Consider the following 15039-nt stretch of genomic DNA (forward strand, 5'->3'; position numbering starts at 1 on the left):
TCTGTAGCACAAATTAGGGGTAATGTATGTAAAATAAACATATTCTAATATAGGACATGTAACTTTTCCTAATTCTTAACATTCTTCCTCCTGTGATTCTTAACTAGCATGCATTGTGCAAAACAACCTGTATGCATGGTCTTTGAAAGTCAATTATCTTGAAAATAACAGTTTATCTTCATTAGGTGTCTTATTCATCATTTTCAAAATAGAGGATTGTGAAATACCATCTAAAAAAATAAAAATAAATCTAAGTGTCTCCAATAGGATGCATCCACAGCCTTAGTCCATCAAATTGTTGCCACTTACCATGTGAACGTGTCTTTGTATGGTTTTCAAGGTCAGCAAATTTGAAAGACAATGCCAGACATGATCACATTGCTATTCATCACTTTCAATCTTGGATTCTTCACTTTCAATTTTGGATTCTTCACTTTCAGTCTGGGATTCTTCACTTTCAGTCTGGGATATTTAACTTTCAGTCTTGAATTCTTCACTTTCAGTCTTGAATTCTTCACTTTCAGTCTTTAGATGAAGTCATCTCCCTAATGGCAGACAGTGAAAATAAAATAATTAATACAAGTGTATGAATTAGTTATGCACCCCTCTCCCCCCCATTTCTGAAACGATTTCTGTCACTAGCGTACTAAGTGTGTGTAGGATCTTGTGTTATGTTTTATCAATCAAGTGTGAAGATGAGTCATATATTGTGCAGACCTAACCTCTGATGTGTGACTTTGAATCTGACTTTGAAGCATATAGTCTTGCTAGAGGATCCCTTTCTGAGTATCCAAAATTCTAGTAATGTGTAAACTAAATACTAGTTTGTAAAATGTATGCCATATGATGTCTGTTTGTGTTAAATTCACGCCAGCCACGGTCCATACATTATTTATACTTACCAGCTGATGTTGTCTTTAAAAACCAGGTGGCAAAGTCATTACAGGACCCAATGCCAAGAGCATCACCTATAATAATAAATCAAATATTTTGAATCATTTGATGAACGATCCTAACATGTTTGCACAATTCTCTACTTCTCATTTCCCTAGAATTCACATATATTGTCAATACTATCTAACTTCTATTATTTACTGTCTGAAGTGGCGGTTGATGATGTTTGCTCTGACATTGAACCCCTCATCCCGGAATGGCCCCTCTAGAATAGGGTCGTCCTCCTCATCAAGGAAGAAGCGTTGGGGTGCCTGGACGGCCTGCAGCATCCCAGCCCACTCTGCAATATTATGCAGGACGCTGCAGGCTATAACGATCTTCGCCACCTTACTAGGGCTGTATTGGAGGGCTCCTCCTGACCTGTCCAGGCATCTTAGTCTCATTTTGAGGAGCCCAAACATCCTCTCCACTACAGCCCTAGTCCGCTTGTGCACCCTATTGTAGCGCTCCTGGGCCTCGTCGTGGGGTTACGCGACAGCTCATGTAACCAGAATCACCTATAAATAATGAACATAACAAAATGACAAATATTAAAAATATGTAAAATAATTTTATATAAAATACAATTCATTTGTGTACACTAAAATCCTCTAAAATAATAATTTAACTTTAAACAGAATTATATGTTTAAATCACATTCTCTATCTGCCCATTTAAGCTAAGACATGCTACATATCTGTTTGGAGCTAAAACTAGACATTTGCGGAAAGAGACAATGACATGGTTAAATTGCATTCTCTATCTGGCCATTTAAGCTAAGATATTCTACATATGCGTATTTCACATAAACCAGAAATTTGCTAGAATAAAAACAAAATGGTTAAATTGCATTCTCTATCTGCTTATTTAAGCTAAGACATGCTACATATCTGTTTGGAGCTAAAACTAGACATTTGTTGAAAGACAATTAAATGGTTAAATTGCATTCTCTATCTGCCCATTTAAGCTAAGACATGCTACATATGCGTATTTCGCAAAAAACAGACATTTGCTAAAATAAAAACAAAATGGTTAAATTGCATCCTAGAGCTGCCCATTTAAGCTAAGACATGCTACATATCTGTTTGGAGCTAAAACTAGACATTTGCGGAAAGAGACAATGACATGGTTAAATTGCATTCTCTATCTGGCCATTTAAGCTAAGACATGCTACATATCTCTTTGGAGCTAAAACTAGACATTTGTTGAAAGACAATTAAATGCTTAAATTGCATTCTCTATCTGGCCATTAAAGCTAAGACATGCTACATATCTGTTGGGAGCTAAACTAGACATTTGTTGAAAGACAATTAAATGGTTAAATTGCATTCTCTTTCTGGCCATTTAAGATAAGACATGCTACATATCTGTTTGGAGCTAAAACTAGATATTTGTTGAAAGACTATTAAATGGTTCAATTGCATCCTAGAGCTGCACATTTTGCACATTACACAAACACAACTGTTTTTTAAGACTACAGTGGCAATTGTCTAACTAATTAACCATGTTGTGCACAAGTACTCACCAACGAGACACCCAGGTGGAAACTGTCTTTCCTCAAACTGCCGCCACAGGGACGACTGTCTGAGGATGCGGGCATCATGACAAGCCCCACCAAAATTCGCACACACGTGCATAATCCGCATCCGTGCATCACAAACATACTGCACGTTGAGGCTATGGAAATGTTTGCGATTTTGGAAGGGCAAGTCATGTTCTGGAGCACGCAGCACAATGTGGGTGCAATATATTGCTCCCAAGACATTGGGCATTCAAGGGATAGCAAAGAATTCCCTCTTCAGGCGCCTCCAATCACCATCATTCTGAGGGAATCCTATGTAACGCTTACTTACACGTACCATGGCTTCCAGAAAGTTATCAAAAACCACTGAGAAGGTACCTTGAGCCAGGCCATGCATGTACCCCTCTCCAGATTGAAAACTCCCGGAGGCCAGGACGTGTATGCAGCTTAGCATCTTGGTGATGCCAGGGACAGCAGTCCGCATTCATATACGTGGCTCCAGATAAGGTCTAAGAACATCGTAAAGGCCAATGAGCTGTTTGCGATTGAGCCTATACTTGTCATAAACCTCAAAGTCACTCATGTTTTCCAAGGTGGGTTTCACCCTATGAACACGAGGACCTTGAACCAAACAAGCCCTTTGTCTCTCTCTGAGCCACCGAGCCCGCCTGATTCTATTAATCACTACTTGTGCAGCAGCACCAGCAGCAACGTCTACCAGATCATCATCCATATTTGCCAAGCTAAGCAGCACAAAGCCAAACAGCAGAGCAAATACAACACAAGGAGTAACAAGGTATGCAAAAACACAGAAGATATTTGATACAATGTCGATCACAAGGGACGCTTTGGCCATGTTGTTTGAGGGATTTATAGTGCAATTAGTCCAATGGTAGTGTGTTCGTAATGATTGATGATTGTATACACTTGTTTGTATGTGAGCGGCGCAAATGCTTTCAAAGTGGGCGTTTTTTTAGGTGTTTGCTGAAATTTTGTTTTCCCCCAATGAATCTCAATGTGAAAGTGTAAAATGTAACATATACAGTGCATCTTCGTAATGTTTGTTCATATGCGTAATAAATACTTATTAAATGCTATCTTGTAGTAAAAAGCACACAGCCACGCTAACATGAATGCAAGTGCATACTTGTGTGTAATGGCATAGAATCTGATCGATCAATGTTGCTGCAATATTGTTTGTAAACGATAAAGTAACAGCTGACATCTCTAGTATTGTATATATATATAAGTTATTGGCGAGATGTCAATATTGTACGCGTCCCTTTAAAATCGCAATAATAATGAAGATCTTCTGGCTGACATCTCTAGTATTGTATATATAAGTGATTGGCGAGATGTCAATATTGTACACGTCCCTTTAAAATCACAATAATAATGAAGATCTTCCGGCTGACATCTCTAGTATTGTATATATAAGTGATTTGTGAGATGTCAATATTGTACACGTCCCATTAAAATCGCAATAATAATGATGTTCCAAACTCTTGTTTACGTATATGTAGTATTGTAGTATTGAGTGCTAAACTTCTGAAAGGGGCGATACAGTCCTAAAACTGTAATGTGTATGGTTGAAGCTTCTAATGACGTCATCATATTATCAACCTGCCTGTCTAGTTATCAAATCCTCATTGTGTTGTTGTATTTTACTACATTGTTATTGTGTGATGATTCAAATATAAATGTGTGCTTTGTGGTTGCGTGATGCGTGTTATGTACATATATACGTATATATTGGGATTCTCTCCCACATATGCTGACTTCTATAAAGCAGTATAGCATTGTTGTTCCTTCCCAAAAAGTGACAGCTGTAATCTGTTCTAATGAAGTTCTTATTGTACGTAATTCCTAATGGTATATTGTGAGTGATTCGTGATGTTAAAGGGACAGTAAATCCCTATTTTATGTTTCATGATTCATAGAGAGAATGTAATGTGTTTTCCCCCATCATATCAATGCACATGTATGAGTGAATGATAAAAGTAATGTATGTGCATCCATCAATGATCATGTGTTAAGCCTATGTATATATTAGGGATGGGCGAATGTTTCGCAACATTCGAAAAACGGCACAAATTTTAACACATTCGTTCGTTCGAATCAAATTTCGAATGTTTACATAACATTCTAACATTCGATTTTTTAATGTTCAGTTTCGAATTTTACGATTACATTCGAAAATATTATTTTCGAAAAATTCGAATTTAGATTGTAATAGTATTTCTAATGCTTTTTCTTTAAATGTAATATTCTAATTATGCAATATTCGAATTCGAAAAACTCGAATTTAGATTGTAATAGTATTTCTAATGCTTTTTCTTTAAATGTAATATTCGAATTATGCAATATTCAAATTCAAAAATTTGAATTTAGATTGTAGATTCTAATAGTATTTCTAATGCTTTTTCTTTAAATGTAATATTCGAATTATGCAATATTCGAATTCGAAAAATTCGAATTTAGATTGTAATAGTATTTCTAATGCTTTTTCTTTAAATGTAATATTCGAATTATGCAATACGTGTATTCGAATTCGAAAAATTCGAATTTAGATTGTAATAGTATTTCTAATGCTTTTTCTTTAAATGTAATATTCGAATTATGCAATATTCGAATTCGAAAAATTCGAATTTAGATTGTAATAGTATTTCTAATGCTTTTTCTTTAAATGTAATATTCGAATTATGCAATACGTGTATTCGAATTCGAAAAATTCGAATTTAGATTGTAATAGTATTTCTAATGCTTTTTCTTTAAATGTAATATTCGAATTATGCAATATTCAAATTCGAAAAATTCAAATTTATATTCGAATTTGAAAAATTCGAATTTATATGTTTGTAATAGTATTTCTAATGCTTTCTTTAAATGTAATATTCGAATTATGCAATATTCTATATGAAAACATTTGAAATGCTATATTTGTATCTATTATGTATCAATTTACTAGATTCCCGCCCTACCACATGAACTATTGAACTTCTGAATAGTATTTGTTAAATAGAATGTTAAATTCGAAATTTTGAGTGTGGACATTCGATATAATTATAAACATTTGAATTCGAAAGTGACATTCGAAAACTGTAAATAGCATTCGATTTTCGAATTTTTAAGAATATTCGTTCTTATCGACATTCGGATTTAGAATTCGAATTTCGGTAATAACATTTGTTCTACATTTGAAATTCGAAAATTTACACATTCGCCCATCCCTAGTATATATGCTGTTCATGCAAGCATATGAGTTGAATAAATGAAATGTTATAATAGAGGTAAATGAGAGGTGTTTCCAATTGTCTACTGTTTGTGATTCATGAAATGTTAAAATTATTTTTCTGTCCGTTTAAATCTGATGTAATTGTTCAAAATGTTTGTTACTAGTGATGTTGATTTGTAGTTGATGTAATGTAAATTTCTGTAACAATTTGATGTTGTAGTGAATTTCACACAAGTAAAAGCCATAACTCCATAGAGAAATAGCCATTTCTTGATCTATTTGTCATAGTGGAACTAACGCAAGAAAACATGAGTTAGTTTAACAATTCTAACGCTGGTATTACGAGTTTTCTTGTCTACACTTTTTCCGTGCGTTAGGTAAATCTGCCTGTTGCGTGCATGAGCACGTCTTCCCCATAGAAGTCATTGGAGGAGAAAAATGTGTGTAGAAGTAAAATCCAAGACTTATTTTGAGCGTAAAGTGAATGACATCATGGTCTTGTGTGAAAAAGTAGCTAAATCGTGTTCAATTCCTAATCAAAATCTTATTTGTGTATGTAATGTGCTGTATATTGTTTGTATGTATCGATTAATGTATGTATGTGATAATATTTGTAGTTAGATGTAGCTATATGAGTGTATGTTCCCGTCTGTTTATGTAAGGCAATGGAAAATGGATTTCTGTGGCTTTTTTTCAAACACCCGAGATCTTGTAACTTTGATCCGTTGTATTTTGACATGAAAATATGAAAGCTTAAAAATAAATATAATGTAGTGTTTGTATGAGTGTAAGTGTAGTTTGTGTAATGTTTTTTTGTGATTCGTGGATGTTTATTTTCGCGGTATATGTTAACTACTGGGTCTGGGTTGTCGGTAATAATTTCAGCGTTGATAAAAAAATTTGTGGCGTTAGGGAAACTCGTAATACCAGCGGGCGTTAAAAACGCTGCTTTTTTACCCTAACGCCAAACTCCTAATCTAGCCGTAAGTGAATATATGTCAAATGATTGTGAGCAAAACATATATAAATGTACTGTCTGGATGTATTCATATTGATGTTGAAAGCTTTTAAAAAATTAACGGCTAGATTAGGGTTAAAAAGCAGCGTTGAGAGGTCCCAATGCTGCTTTTTAACGCCCGCTGGTATTACAAGCCTTGTAGGTACAGCTGTACCGCTCACTTTTTTTCTGCGACTCGAACATACCGCAAATCCACTTACATCAATTGCGTATCCCATATTTTTAATGGGACTTGCATAACGCCGGTATTACGAGTCTTGGAAAAAGTGAGCAGTAGACCCTCTCCTGTCAAGACTCGTACCACATTTAAAAGTCAGTAGTTAAGAATTTTATGGGCTAACGCCGTAACATAAAATCTTAACTAAAGTGGTAAAAAGTATACTAACACCCATAAACTACCTATTAACCCCTAAACCAAGGCCCCCCCCCCCACATCGCAAACACTTAAATAAAAATTGTAACCCCTAATCTGCCGACCGGACATCACAGCCACTTTAATAAATATATTAACCCCTAAACCGCCACACTCCCGGCTCGCAAACACTAGTTAAATTTCTCTTGTAAGGTGTATCCAGTCCACGGATCATCCATTACTTGTGGGATATTCTCCTTCCCAACAGGAAGCTGCAAGAGGATCACCCACAGCAGAGCTGTCTATATAGCTCCTCCCCTAACTGCCACTACCAGTCATTCTCTTGCAGCTCTCGACAACATAGGAAGTAGCTAGAGAGATGTGGTGAATTTATGTAGTTTATCTTCAATCAAAAGTTTATTATTTTCAAATGGTACCGGAGTTGTACTGTTTTAGCCTCAGGCAGAAAGTTGAAGAAGAGTCTGCCTGTGGTTTTTGATGATCTTAGCAGGTTGTAACTAAGATCCATTGCTGTTCTCACGCATAACTGAAGAGATGACGTAACTTCAGCTGGGGGAATGGCGTGCAGGGTCTCCTGCTATGAGGTATGTGCAGTTTAAATTTTTCTAGAGAAATGAATATGCTAGAAAATGCTGTTAATACCGGATTTATTTAAGGTAAGCCTGATTACAGTGATTTAATAACGACTAGTATCATGCTTGCTGTAAAAGGTAATATTCTTATTACTTTCTCACATTACTGAAAATAAGATAACGTTTGCTGGAAGTGTTTAAACGTTTTTTTCTACATATTGGTGATAAAACTTTATTGGGGCCCAGTTTTTTCCACATGGCTGGCTAGATTTTGCCTAGGGATAGTTTTTTATGGCCCTCTCACTGTGACTACAGGTTGGGAGGGGCCTAATTTCAGGCCTAAATAGTGCAGTAGCTTTTGCAGCTTGAGACTTCCAGCTTCCCTGAAGGAGTCCCCTGAACACTTAGGACCTCTACAAAGGGTTTTTGTGCCTTCAAAAGTCGTTGTATGGGCAGGTAGGGCCATAACAGAGCTGTGGCAGTTTGTTGTGACGGTTAAAATACGTTTATATAGTTTTTTTGATCCAGTTTTGAAACTAAGGGGTTAATCATCCATTTGCAAGTGGGTGCAATGCTCTGTTAGTCTATTATACACACTGTAAACATTTTGTAAGATTTAATGCTTTTTATCACTGTTTTTCAATTTCTGACAAAAATTGTTTCTCTTAAAGGCACATTACCGTTTTTATTTTTTGCTTGTTTACATTTATCAAAGTGTTTTCCAAGCTTGCTGGTCTCATTGCTAGTCTGTTTAAACATGTCTGACATAGAGGAAACTCCTTGTTCATTATGTTTAGAAGCCATTGTGGAACCCCCTCTTAGAATGTGTACCAAATGTACTGATTTTACTTTAAGTTATAAAGATCATATTCTGTCTTTAAAAGATTTATCACCAGAGGAAATTGACAAGGGGGAAGTTATGCCGACTAACTCACCCCACGTGTCAGAACCTTTGACTCCCGCTCAAGGGACTCCCGCTCAAGTGGCGCCAAGTACATCTAGCTCGCCCATGGCGTTTACTTTACAAGACATGGCGGCAGTTATGGATCATACCCTTACAGCGGTATTGTCCAAACTACCAGGGTTACAAGGAAAGCGAGACAGTTCTGGGACTAGAAAAAATACAGAGCTCTCTCATGTTTTAGTAGCTATGTCTGATATCCCCTCACAATATGCAGAGGCTGAGACAGGAGAGCTTCTTTCTGTGGGTGATTTTTCTGACTCAGGGAAGATGCTTCAACCTGATTCTGATATGTCTACATTTAAATTTAAGTTTGAACACCTCCGCGTGTTGCTCAGGGAGGTTTTAGCTACTCTGGATAACTGTGACACCATTATAGTGCCAGAGAAATTGTGTAGATTGGATAAATACTATGCAGTGCCTGTTTACACTGATGTTTTTCCAATACCTAAAAGGTTTTCAGAAATTATTACTAAGGAATGGGATAGAGCAGGTGTACCGTTCTCTCCCCCTCCTATTTTTAAGAAAATGTTTCCAATAGATGCCGCTACACGGGACTGATGGCAAACGGTCCCTAAGGTGGAGGGAGCAGTTTCTACCCTAGCTAAGCGTACAACTATTCACATCGAGGACAGTTGTAATTTCCTAGATCCAATGGATAAAAGTTAGAGGGTTAACTTAAGAAAATGTTTATTCAACAAGGTTTTATTCTCCAGCCTCTTGCATGCATTGCCCTGGTTACTGCTGCTGCGGCCTTCTGGTTTGAGTCTCTGGAAGAGGCCTTACAGGTAGAAACTCCATTGGATGATATACTTGACAAGCTTAAAGCGCTTAAGCTAGCCAATTCATTTGTTTCTGAAGCCGTTGTTCATTTAAACCAACTAACGGCTAAGAACTCAGGTTTTGCTATACAGGCGCATAGGGCGCTATGGCTTAAATCCTGGTCAGCTGACGTTACTTCAAAGTCTAAGCTTCTCAACATTCCCTTCAAGGGGCAGACCCTATTCGGGCCTGGACTGAAGGAGATCATTTCTGATATTACTGGAGGAAAAGGTCATGCCCTTCCTCAGGATAGGTCTAATAAATTAAGGACAAAACAAACTAATTTTCCTGCCTTTCGAAACTTTAAGACGAGCGCGGCATCAACTCCCTCTAATGCAAAACAAGAGGGAAATTTTGCCCAGTCCAAGCCGGTCTGGAGACCTAACCAGGCCTGGAACAAAGGTAAGCAGGCCAAGAAGCCTGCTGCTGCCTCTAAGACAGCATGAAAGATCAGCCCCCAATCCGGTAACGGATCTAGTAGGGGGCAGACTTTCTCTCTTCGCCCACGCTTGGGAAAGAGATGTCCAGGATCCCTGGGCGTTGGAAATTGTGTCCCAGGGATATCTTCTGGACGTCAAAGCTTCTTCCCCAAAAGGAAGATTTCACCTCTCACAATTATCTGCAGACCAGATAAAGAGAGAGGCATTCTTACATTGTGTTCAAGACCTCCTAGTTTTGTGAGTGATCCACCCAGTTCCAAAGGAGGAACAGGGGAAAGGCTTCTATTCACATCTCTTTGTGGTTCCCAAGAAAGAGGGAACCTTCAGACCAATCTTAGATCTCAAGATCCTAAACATATTTCTCAGGGTCCCATCTTTCAAGATGGAGACTATTCGAACCATCCTACCTATGATCCAGGAGGGTCAATACATGACTACCATGGACTTAAAGGATGCTTATCTTCACATTCCGATACACAAAGATCTTCATCGGTTTCTCAGGTTCGCCTTCCTAGACAGGCATTACCAGTTTGTGGCTCTTCCCTTTGGGTTAGCTACGGCACCAAGAATCTTTACGAAGGTTCTGGGGTCACTTCTGGCGGTCCTAAGGCCACGAGGCATAGCAGTAGCCCCTTACTTAGACGACATTCTGATACAGGCGTCGAATTTCCAAATTGTCAAGTTCCATACGGACATTGTTCTGGCATTCCTGAGGTCTCATGGGTGGAAAGTGAACAAAAAGAAGAGTTCTCTATCCCCTCTCACAAGAGTTTCCTTCCTGGGAACTCTGATAGATTCTGTAGAAATGAGGATTTACCTGACAGAGGACAGGTTGTCAAAACTTCTAAATTCCTGCCGTGTTCTTTATTAAACTTCTCGCCCTTCGGTGGCTCAGTGTATGGAAGTAATTGGCTTAATTGTAGCGGCAATGGACATAGTTCCGTTTGCCCGCCTACATCTCAGACCGCTGCATTTCTGCATGCTCAGTCAGTGGAATGGGGATTACACAGATTTGTCCCCTCTACTAAATCTGGATCAAGAGACCAGGGATTCTCTTCTCTGGTGGCTATCTCGGGTCCATCTGTCCAAAGGTATGACCTTCTGCAGGCCAGATTGGACAATAGTAACAACAGATGCCAGCCTTCTGGGCTGGGGTGCAGTCTGGAACTCTCTGAAGGCTCAGGGGTCATGGACTCAAGAGGAGGCACTACTTCCAATAAACATTCTGGAACTAAGAGCGATATTCAATGCTCTTCAGGCTTGGCAGTGAGGTTCATCAGATTTCAGTCGGACAACGTCACGACTGTAGCTTACATCAACCATCAAGGGGGAACAAGCAGTTCCCTAACGATGTTGGAGGTTTCAAAAATAATTCAATGGGCAGAGATTCACTCTTGCCATCTATCAGCTATCCATATCCCAGGAGTAGAGAACTGGAAGGCAGATTTTCTAAGTCGTCAGAATTTTCATCCGGGGGAGTGGGAGCTCCATCCAGAGGTGTTTGCACAGTTGATTCAACATTGGGGCAAACCAGAACTGGATCTCATGGCGTCTCGCCAGAACGCCAAGCTTCCTTGTTACGGATCCAGGTCCAGGGATCCCAAGGCAGCGCTGATAGATGCTCTAGCAGCGCCTTGGTCCTTCAACCTGGCTTATGTGTTTCCACCGTTTCCTCTGCTCCCTCGTCTGATTGCCAAGATCAAACAGGAGAGAGCATCGGTAATTTTAATAGCACCTGCTATCTGCTCTGTCTATTTTTTTGCACAAACGTCTGGCTGAGGTTCCAGACGTGCAGGCGTTTTGTCAGGCTTTAGTCAGAATCAAGCCTGTGTTTAAACCTGTTGCTCCGCCTTGGAGTTTAAATTTAGTTAAGGTTCTTCAAGGGTACCAGACCTGTTTTTTTACCTAAAATCTTCAAAGAATGCAGCAGCACCACTTCTCATATAAAAAGTTCCTTTATTAAACACATAGTAGGAGCAGGTAAAATAGAACGACGTTTCGGGTGGTTATCCCTTAGTCATGTTCACATGTGAACATGACTAAGGGATAACCACCCGAAACGTCGTTCTATTTTACCTGCTCCTACTATGTGTTTAATAAAGGAACTTTTTATATGAGAAGTGGTGCTGCTGCATTCTTTGAAGATTTTGGATACTGTTTGGATCCTTGCAGTGATCCTATGCTAGCTTGCACACACCTTGGGTCTGAGTGCTGGATTTCAATTACATTGTCTGTTTTTTTACCTAAGGTGGTATCTAATAAAAATATCAATCAGGAGATTGTTGTACCGTCACTGTGTCCTAATCCTTCTTCAAAGAAGGAATGTCTTTTACACAATCTTGACGTGGTTCGTGCTTTAAAGTTTTATTTACAAGCTACTAAAGATTTTCGTCAAACATCTGCATTGTTTGTTGTCTACTCTGGACAGAGGAGAGGCCAAAAGGCTTCGGCAACCTCTCTTTCTTTTTGGCTAAGGAGTATAATATGCTTAGCTTATGAGACTGCTGGCCAGCAGCCTCCTGAAAGGATTACAGCTCATTCTACTAGAGCGGTAGCTTCCACATGAGGCTTCTGTTGTACAGATTTGTAAGGCGGCGACTTGGTCTTCGCTTCATACTTTTTCAAAGTTCTATAAATTTGATACTTTTGCTTCTTCGGAGGCTATTTTTGAGAGAAAGGTCTTGCAGGCAGTGGTGCCTTCCGTTTAAGCGCCTGCCTTGTCCCTCCCTTCATCCGTGTCCTATAGCTTTGGTATTGGTATCCCACAAGTAATGGATGATCCGTGGACTGGATACACCTTACAAGAGAAAACATAATTTATGCTTACCTGATAAATTTATTTCTCTTGTGGTGTATCCAGTCCACGGCCCGCCCTGTCATTTTAAGGCAGGTGTTTTTTATTTTTAAACTACAGTCACCACTGCACCCTATAGTTTCTCCTTTCTCTTGCTTGTCTTCGGTTGAATGACTGGTAGTTGCAGTTAGGGGAGGAGCTATATAGACAGCTCTGCTGTGGGTGATCCTCTTGCAGCTTCCTGTTGGGAAAGAGAATATCCCACAAGTAATGGATGATCCGTGGACTGGATACACCACAAGAGAAATACATTTATCAGGTAAGCATAAATTATGTTTTTATTAACCCCTAATCTGCCTTCCCTAACATCGCCGACACCTACCTACATTTATTAACCCCTAATCTGCTACCCCCAACGTTGCCGCAACTATATTAAATGTATTAACCCCTAAATCTAAGTCTAACCCTAACCCTAACACCCCCCTAAAATAAAAATAATTTAAATAAATCTAAAGAAAATTACTACAAATAAATAAATTATTCCTATTTAAAACTAAATACTTACCTGTAAAATAAACCATAAGCTAGCTACAATATAACTAATAGTTACATTGTATCTAGCTTAGGGTTTATTTTTATTTTACAGGCAAATTTGTATATATTTTAACTAGGAACAATAGTTATTAAATAGTTATTAACTATATAATAGCTAACTAGTTAAAATAAAGACAAATTTACCAGTAAAATAAATCCTAACCTAAGTTACAATTACACCTAACACTACACTATAATTAAATTAATTCCCTAAACTAACTACATTAAATACAATTGAAAAAAAAAAATCTAAAGTACGAAAAAAAAACACTAAATTACAGAAAATAATAAAATAATTAAAAAAAATTTAAACTAATTACACCTAATCTAATCGCCCTAATAAAATAAAAAAGCCCCCCAAAATAATAAAAATCCCTACCCTAAACTAAATTACAAATAGCCCTTAAAAGGGCTTTTTGCGGGGCATTGCCCCAAAGTAATCAGCTATTTTACCTGTAAAAAAAAAATACAATACCCCCCAACATTACAACCCACCACCCAATCCCCTCTTAATAAAACCTAACACTAACCCCTTGAAGATCACCCTACCTTGAGATGTCTTCACCCAACTGGGCAGAAGTGGTCCTCCAGATGGGCAGAAGTCTTCATCCAAGCCGGGCAGAAGTGGTCCTCCAGATGGGCAGAAGTCTTCATCCAGACGGCATCTTCTATCTTCATTCATCCGGCGTGGAGTGGGTCCATCTTCAAGACATCCGACACGGGGCATCCTCTTTTAAGGGCTATTTGTAATTTAGTGTAGGGTAGTTTTTTATTTTGGGGGGACTTTTTTATTTTAGGTGTAATTAGTTTAAAAATCTTGTAATTTTTTTTATTATTTTCTGTAATTTAGTGTTTGTTTTTGGTATTTTAGTTAATTTTATTTAATTTAGGGAATTAATTTAATTATAGTGGTAGTGTTAGGTGTAATTGTAACTTAGGTTAGGTTTTATTTTACCGGTACGTTTGTCTTTATTTTAGCTAGGTAGTTATTAAATAGTTAATAACTATTTAATAACTATTCTACCTAGTTAAAATAAATACAAACTTGCCTGTAAAATAAAAATAAACTCTAAGCTAGCTACATGTGTAACTATTAGTTATATTGTAGCTAGCTTAGGGTTTATTTTATAGGTAAGTATTTAGTTTTAAATAGGAATAATTTAGTTAATGATAGTTATTTTTATTTAGATTTATTTAAATTATATTTTATAAGTTAGGGGTTGTTAGGGTTAGACTGAGGTTTAGAGGTTAATAACTTTAATATAGTGGTGGCAGCAAATTAGGGGTTAAGAAGTGTAGGTAGGTTGCGTCGACATTAGGGGCGGCAGATTAGGGGTTAATAAATATAATGTAGGTGGCGGCGATGTTGGGGGCAGCAAATTAGGGGTTCATAAGTATAATTTAGGTGGGGGCGGTATCCGGAGCAGCAGATTAGGGGTTAATAATATAATGTAGGTGTCAGCGATGTCGGGGGCGGCAGATTAGGGGTTAAAAAGTGTAAGATTAGGGGTGTTTAGACTCGGGGCTCATGTTAGGGTGTTAGGTGTAGACATAAATGTATTTTCCCCATAGGAATCAATGGGGCTGCGTTAGGAGCTAAACACTGCTTTTTTGCAGGTGTTAGGTTTTTTTTCAGCCGGCTCTCCCCCATTGATTCCTATGTGGAAATTGTGCACAAGCACGTTCAGCCAGCTCATCGCTAACGTAAGCAGCGCTGGTACTTGAGGTGGGATGTGGAGCAAAATTTTGCTCTACAATCACTTTTTTGCAGTTAA

This window comes from Bombina bombina, chromosome 1, assembly GCF_027579735.1.
Source record: "Bombina bombina isolate aBomBom1 chromosome 1, aBomBom1.pri, whole genome shotgun sequence".
Taxonomy (NCBI): domain Eukaryota; kingdom Metazoa; phylum Chordata; class Amphibia; order Anura; family Bombinatoridae; genus Bombina; species Bombina bombina.